The sequence below is a fragment of the Sinocyclocheilus rhinocerous genome, unplaced genomic scaffold (genome assembly GCF_001515625.1).
Source record: "Sinocyclocheilus rhinocerous isolate Xijiao unplaced genomic scaffold, SAMN03320098_v1.1 scaffold1445, whole genome shotgun sequence".
In the NCBI taxonomy this organism is placed as follows: Eukaryota; Metazoa; Chordata; class Actinopteri; order Cypriniformes; family Cyprinidae; genus Sinocyclocheilus; species Sinocyclocheilus rhinocerous.
In genome coordinates this window covers 216,644-224,896 of record NW_015658652.1, presented here as the reverse complement: position 1 = coordinate 224,896, position 8,253 = coordinate 216,644, and the positions used below count along the sequence as shown (strand labels likewise).

The 8,253-nt window shown below is 35.4% G+C and overlaps 1 protein-coding gene across 1 annotated transcript in view; it reads left to right on the top strand.

The window, feature by feature from the left end:
- Positions 1 to 8,253, top strand: part of LOC107722800 (teneurin-4-like) — a 243,647-nt gene that overhangs the window by 45,602 nt on the left and 189,792 nt on the right. The gene's annotated exons all lie outside the window — the stretch shown is intronic.

Below are 8,253 nucleotides of genomic sequence, written 5' to 3'. Positions count from 1 at the left end.
GTATTTTTCTGTTTTTATTTTAGCATTGTTTTTTTTTTTTTTTTTATTATTGGGGTCAGTTGAGAAAGTGATATCGTGTTGTGTTAATGCAGAATATTTTTTTGACCAAAACGCTCAAGAAAAGCTCATGCTCCCAGTAAATCCTTCTGTCCAATTCTCCCATAACGTCTCGCTCACATCCGTCAGGCTGCGTATGGAGCCTGTAGCCTCTGCTGGAGACGAACAATAGATGGGGAAAGTGTTAGTGTGGCATGCTTGCAGGCTGCTGCCAGGCTGTTAAGCGGCGGACTGAAAGCACACCTGTGGAGAGAGGGGGGGTAATCGGATTTCCCTCTCGGTGTTACGACCGCTCATCGCTTTTCATATGTTTTATATTTATGGAGCGTTGTGGCTCCAGCCAGCGCCCCTCTCCAAACCTCTACGCTTTGATTAGATCCTGGATGATGACTGTGGCCCACAGCTGCAGTGATCAATCCTAATTTGCCGGTGGAATTAGATTAATATATAAAAGATACAGTGCGCTGACCTGGTGGTTGAAAGGCCGTCTCACTGTCACTGATCCATAATGAAGCCCTAAAGAAAGAATTGCACAATACAATCTCTGTCTTGGTTTTGCCAGAGTGGTTGAACAACCATGCTCTTTATGGCAGTAATGGCAGTTGTAATTAAATAGAGAGCACGCTCGCCTGCCAGTCATCTGTAATCCGTTTGTTTTAGATTGTGATGTCATAGCTGGACCATTGAAAAGACATTAGCCCATTCCATAGAACAGCTTCGCTGCGGACTCATTAGATTTTCAGACATGTGAAACGTCATACTTTGTCATATCTTGTTATTGTTTACAAAGCTTTTTGAAATCGTATTTTAGTTATAGCAGATGCCCAACATAAAAGGATGAAAGTGGCATATTTGCTCTCTATCTTTGGCATCCTTATTATATTCCATAATTCAATTCCAAGACAGTTATCTTGCTAAGCGTTTTTACAAAGGCAGCAAAGTTCCCAGTCAATGTTTTAAAAACGTCCTTTAAATTTAGTCACTGTCTTTTTGTATATTTTTTTCTTCTGTCTATTCCACAGAAGAGAAAAAGTCATTTAGCTTAGCTGTGCACTATTGCAATAGCATTCAAACATTCAGGGTCAGAAATATAAATATGGTGTGTGTGTGTGTGTGTGTGTGTGTGTGTGTGTGATTGAATAGATGTGCTTTGGGAACTTTTTGTTGTTGTTGTTGTTTGATGCAATCGCGAGAGCATCAGTACATGGAACAAGTGGCTGCGTTTCTGACTAATCATGCAGTAGTTAGATTATTTGTTCTTATTTTCTTTATTTTTATTTGACAATATAGTTTTTTCCCCTAAACATAGCACATACCAAACCGCACCGAAACCGTGACTCTAAAACCGTGATACAAACCGAACCGTGAGTAAGTTGAACCGTTCCACCCCTAATATATATATATATAAGAATTTAATTATTTTATTAAGCAAGGATACTTTCTATTCATCAAAGAATTCTGAAAAATTACATCACGGATTACATGAAAATATTAAGCAGCACAACTGTTTTCAACATTGATGGTAATAAGAAATGTTTCTTGAGCAGCAAATCAGCATATTATAATGATTTCTGAAGGATCATGTGACACTGAAGATTGGAGTAATGATGCTGAAAATGCATCACAGGAATTACATTTTAAAATATAACTTCAAACTAATTTGTTGAAGACATGTTCATATAGACTTTTTTGTTTTGTTTTGGAGAATATTATTAGTATTTCATATTTAAGATGGTGAATTCACAATGTAAATTAGCATTTTTTTCCCTCCAATTTTTAATTTAAATTTTTCTAGATTACCTTAATCCTGCATTCATACCTTCATCCATCATTCATGGTGGTGTTGATGGATTTGGCCCACCCAAAAATAAATTGCATTTGAGGATGAAGGTATCTGTGGTTAAACTGAAATGGGGGAAATGACTCAGACAGCACCCTTGAGGAAGATGAGTGTACAGAGGCCCAGTAATGCTGTTTTTTCCTATTTGTGATGTTCCATCTGAACTGGTACAGTAATAGTTTCACAGATAAGGTAGGGCTCTTACTTGATCAAGCACAGCAAATATGAATTGGCCATTGTGTGTTTAAGATTGTTTGTGTTTGCGTATACCCATCCAGGGACAATTTTTACATTTGCTGTTTAATACTTGGATCCCCTGTCAGTTATGCTGTGAGAAGCTTTACTTTTCAAGATAATCATAAACGAGTAGTAAATATTGTAAAATAAAATGTGTTCGCATTTGATCAAAAGTGACATTTATAATGTTTCAGAAGATTTACATGTCAAATAAATGCTTTGCTTTTGAACTTTCTGTTCATCAATGAATGAAAAAAAAAGTTTCCAGAAAAATATTAAGCAATTGTTTTCAGCACTGATAATACGAATTGTTTCTTGAGCGGCAAATCAGCATATCATAATGATTTTTGATGGATCATGTGGCACTGAAGACTGAAGTAATGCCTAAAAATAAAGTATATTCAAATAAAAAAAAAAAACTGTTATTTTAAATTGTAATATTATTACTGTATTTTTTGTTCAAATAAATGCAGCCTTGGTGAGACTTCTTTCAAAAACATAAAAAAAATCGTACCAACCACATATGAACCAAAACTTATACGCCATGTGCTCTAGTCATCAGTAATACAAAAAACATATTAGATTATCGCATTCAAATTCATACTTGTGATCAAACTATGACTCAAATGAACAAGAAACTAGACAGAATTGTCACACATAACACATCCTCGTATTGTATTTTGAAAAAAAGAAAAGAAATAAAAACATTGTCTAGAGAGCCCTGAATGGAGTAAAATGTTTTTTTTTCTTTGTGTTGGCGATAGTTGGCAGAGTAGACATGAAAATACAGGTGTATAGACTCAATTTTCAGCTTGCCTTTTCATTACTTGGGGAAACCTGACGCTGGGTAGTATATCAACCTGTCACTGTGAGGCGTCTGTTTGCCTGTCTGCTTTCAGGACAGATGCAGTTGAGAAAATTTGGGGCAGAGCTCCTGGCCCTTATTTTATCATTGTGATGAAAGAGAGCAGAAAACTGGCACTGTGCTGTTGTCGTTGAATGCCTCAAACACACTCGTATTCTCATGGAAATTCCGCTCGCTATTACCCAAAAACTTCTGGAAAACAGTTTTTGCTCATTTAAAATTAGTTTACCTGAAATAACTCACTCAGACTGCCTGGTAATGTCATCGTTGTCGTCGTCTTCTTCTTCCTCGTCCTGTTTTTCTTCTTGGTGTTAGTGTGTTAATAATAATAATAATAATAATAAACTACTATTATTACTAATAAATTATTAGTAATAATTAACTAATAAATTATTATTATTATTGTTATTACCACCATTGCTGCTACTACTACTACTACTGCTACTAATACGAATAATATAATAATAATAATAATAATAATTATTATTATTATTATTATTATTATTATTATTATTCTCTCAAGAAGAAAGCACTGGCAGTGAGTGCCCCCTCAAAAAATGTTGCATGACACCCCTGAAGAGTATTCTATTCAAACTGTGTGTGCGTGTAAATGTGTGTGGGTGCATGCAGTGGTTGAAAAGATCTCCATAAAGAGCTTTCTGGCTGGCAGGGTTTGAAATGGTCACCCAGTGGTTGGGATAAGCCGCGTAGAGATTTGATGTTTTATCCCTATACCTTAAATCGGACTGAATACCATCGAGTGTCGGGGGTGGAGGATGTTTGCTCACATGGTTCAGATTTTAGTGCAATCATGTGTCATTCAGGATGCTGGCTGCGGAATTCAACCTTGGTTATTTATATAAATACTGTTATTCTGACAGTACATGAAACTGCATTCGCAACCCATTTCATTTCTGTAATATTGAATAGCCTGTAGCACACAAAAATACATCAGAAGTAGAAAGTGTAGGACAAGACTTGATTTAATCCATTGAAATGAATGGATCTAGCTGGGCGTGGCCTCGGTGATAGAGGCCTTAATGATGTCAGCAGAAAAGGAAATTCATTTTTACATTTTGATGAAAGATTACTACAATATGCATGTTGTTGTATATTTAAATAGCATGCACCTATTAATTGTTTACAATAGTAGTTATTTGTTGTAAGAAAGTAGATGTTGGCTAATCCATGCAAACTGGACCACTCACAAACATTAGCATTCAAATTAAGTTGGCTTTAAATGTACTTAACGCTTAGGCTGGCGAGCAGACCGTCTTTAGCTGACTGCTTGACAGATCTGGGTTTCAGCATCACTGACTACAAAGACTTACTCAGCAAAGATAATTCACAGAAAGCTAAATTATAACCCTCTTTCCAGGGATTCATTCCAATCAGCTTTCTTTTGGAAAACAGACAGACATCTGGAAGTCGAAAGAGTTATTTTTGCCTTAACGAGGCCAGTATTATTAATGATCATCTAAATAAAGCTGTTTGGTTGTATTTTATTTATTTGCTATTTTTGCATTGTATGCCAGACTCCCTTGAGATGGTCTTGATGGCCTTGCAGTATTTCTTAGTTTGAAAATAGTCATCAATGAGAAATGTTTTATTTTGAATTGATAAAACAGCTGTCATATGCTGAAATGAATTGGCAAAAAACAACAAAAAAAAACATTTTATGTATGTATGTAGGTATGTATATGGGTCAAAGACGACAAAGGGTTTAAACCGGCATATCTTCTGCTTGTTCTTAAAAGCTGAATAATTCTAAATTAACTCTGTTATTTTGACAGGAAAATACAACAAAGAATATGGTTTACAGGTAGCGCGTCGATTCAGCATGGTATGCAAGACTCTCGCTCTCTCTGTTTGCATGTGTGAGAAACACAGCGCTATCAGTAAAGCGACGGCGAGTCGTGCGCCTTCACACTAGTTTACGGTACGTCAAGTACAGGTGCGCTGCGTGCTACATACTGCGCATCCATTGAGTACATGACATCTTAGTTTGAAAATAGTCATCAATGAGAAATGTTTTATTTTGAATTGATAAAACAGCTGTCATATGCTGAAATGAATTGGCAAAAAACAACAAAAAAAAACATTTTATGTATGTATGTAGGTATGTATATGGGTCAAAGACGACAAAGGGTTTAAGCACAACCCTCTACGCACACCTTGGCAATATAATCGCCATTGGCTAGTAAATATTTTTGTTTACTCGCCAGGCTGATATACTATTTTACACACACACATATGATTCCACCCAATCAGCTTATCTTTGTAAAATGGAACAGCTTCTTAAATAACTGAATGTGCACTCTTCACTTCAGCCAATCAAGCATTATATTATGATATTATGATAATTAAGCACTATTTAATGATAGAACTAGTGATTAGAACTAAAACTAAAAAAAAAATCTGTTTAATTTAATTGCAATTTTGTTTTTGTTTTTCCGAGCATAAAATAAATATGATACATTTTTGCCTGATTTACAGAAGAGACCCACTAAAATGTCATTCAGTGTAACAATGTTGTCAGGCATATTTACAACAAAAATCAATTTATGACATATTAAAAGACTAATTACTTTCCTCCCAAATACTAATTAGTTGTAATTTTAAATTTTTTAAATTTGCACTACTATCCTAGGTTTTGCCCATTTGTCAGTAAGATTTTTTTTACTCATTTAAAACACAATAAGATTTAATATGCTCCCTTATTCTTTTATATGCTTTAATATGTACGCATCAGAATAAGCATGTTGTTTGAATTTTGACATAAATATTGTGTTACACTGAATGACAATGTAACATTATTTCAACCAAATTTTATCCTCCAAAAACGTATTTGAAACCTTAAAAGTAGACACTTTACTTGCATTTAATGTGCTTTCTATGGACATAAAATCACTTTTGTAAATGTATTTTGATGCGGACATCTTAACGTCTTTGACCCATATATGTCTGTGTACATAAAAAATAAAAAAAAACGTGGTTCCTAAGGTGGTTACATTTTAAAGTATTCTAATCAATTTAAACACAATAATAACATTATTATTAATTTATTTATGGCACTACTTGTTATAACTGTATTTCATAGGAAATGGCAAAAATAAAATAACAAGTATTCTTCTAATAATTAATAATTGAAAATATTCCTTGCTATTAAGGAGGCTATTTTTTTGTAATGCGAGCAAGAATGGTGCAGTGCATCTCTTTGGTTTTGTCATGGCCGTTTGCGTTATGTGTAACGGCAGGTCTGTCCTCATGTCCTCCTCATCATCTACTTCCTGTCACACAGACACAACCACAACCACTCAGCCCTCCAGCTGCCAAAACACACATGATGTCGCACTGCAAAAAAAAAAAAGAAATGACAGAGCACAACACTAGACAACACAGCCTTGGCTTGCCATGCAGGAAGACACAAAGGCATTTGATGGTCCCATCACTGCCAAATCATTTCCACCTCAAGGAAGGAGTGAAGTATTTTTAAACCACGCTAGTGTGAAGCAAAAAATATTCAGTGCTGTTTCCCTTTAGCGTAAACCACTTCTTTCGTCGTCTTCTACAAGATCTGCCGTGAGTGATCACGAGGAAGCGACAGAGAGAGCGAATGTGAGCGAGCTTGTTTCAGTGATTTTTTTCTGAGAATAGTGAAGCTGGGCAGCAGTGCGATGGCCACGTTTTCTTCTCATGGCTCCGGATGTGTTAAGTCAACACGTTTGGAGTTTAGGGATTCTGGGCTTAGTGCTGAGGGATTATAAGCAGTTGATTATTGCTAAAGCGAGTATTAAGATTGCTCTCAACCCTTCTGGGGTTATAAATCAAGCCAAGCCTGGCCATAGGGGCGTAATGAGTGGTAATCGCTCGCTAATGAGCCGGAGTGGCACAGAACACCCACCTGTCCCTGCAACCACTGCAACAATGCCATTTATTTTCTTTGCTTCGGTTGCGGTGCATGTTCAGACAGGTATGTGTTTTCTTATGCTGCAGACATGAGGGATATTCGCCTGGCAGACAATACAACAGGCTACAATCCCATAGAGTTGCTCTGAGGAAGGAGCCGAGTTATATCTAGAGACCGCAATACGACTGAGGAAGGGCTATTTTCAATGGACTACTTGAAATGGCACTTACATATAAAATTGGCAAATAGATATTTAAAACCGTTGGTAACACTTTAATTTGCAGCGTCTTTGTTACACGTTACATGTAGTTACTATAGTAATAAGAGACAATTATGCATAATTGTATGCAGGATTCCTAAACCTAACCCTATTCCTAACCCTAACCCTATAGTATGTACATGTTGTTATTACTATATATATTATACAATACTCAGTACTTAAATGTATAATTGCATGGTAACAAGGGCACTGTAAAATGTAGTTTAATTAAACAGTTTGACTAATTCAGGTTTAAAATGATAGTTAAATCAAGCATTAGTTAAACAATAACATATTATATAACTCCAGTAATACATTTTTTAATTGCATAAAATTGAAAATAACAATATTACTAATAATAAAGGACAACTGTTGCTTAAAAAAAAGATTTATTAATTTATTATTACTAAATTAAACACCAGGTAAATAAAACACCTTTAGAGACATCCATTTATTGCCTAATTTGACATGTGCTTTATTTACATTTTTTAAAAGTTTTAATTAAAGTCGGCATGAAATTAAAATTCATGTTTTTATATATATATATTTTTTTTTTTTTCCCTTGTAATTTTTAATCAAAATATCATAATTTGTTCTTCTGGTGAAACAACAGGCTTCTCTCTGGTAATGTATGCTAGTCTTCTTACTGAAGAAAATACTGAAGAAAAGATTTGTCGCTACTTCCGTTTTATAGTGACTTTAATACAATTGATTTCTTTATTTTATTTAAAAGTTGCACTCCTAGTCCAACATACTTTTGACTTTGGCCACCTAGCAACCACCCAGAACACCCTAGCAACCGCATTAACATGCTGACAGCACGAGAACACCTTTGAAACGGCAAAAGAACACTGGCAACCACCCAACACTTTATTCATGGTGGGTTTTTGAATAGAACCCTTTGCATTTCCTTCAGAAAATAGTTTTGTTTTTCCAGACCTAAGGTTGATTTCATCCACTCACACTCTCATTTTGCCCCTAATTCACTTCTTGGCTCATTTGCTCTTCAAGGATCCAGTCAAGATGATGTATTTCCTATGTCATAGACGCGATCCGTGATGTTCGAGCATCTCTCAGGTTGTGTT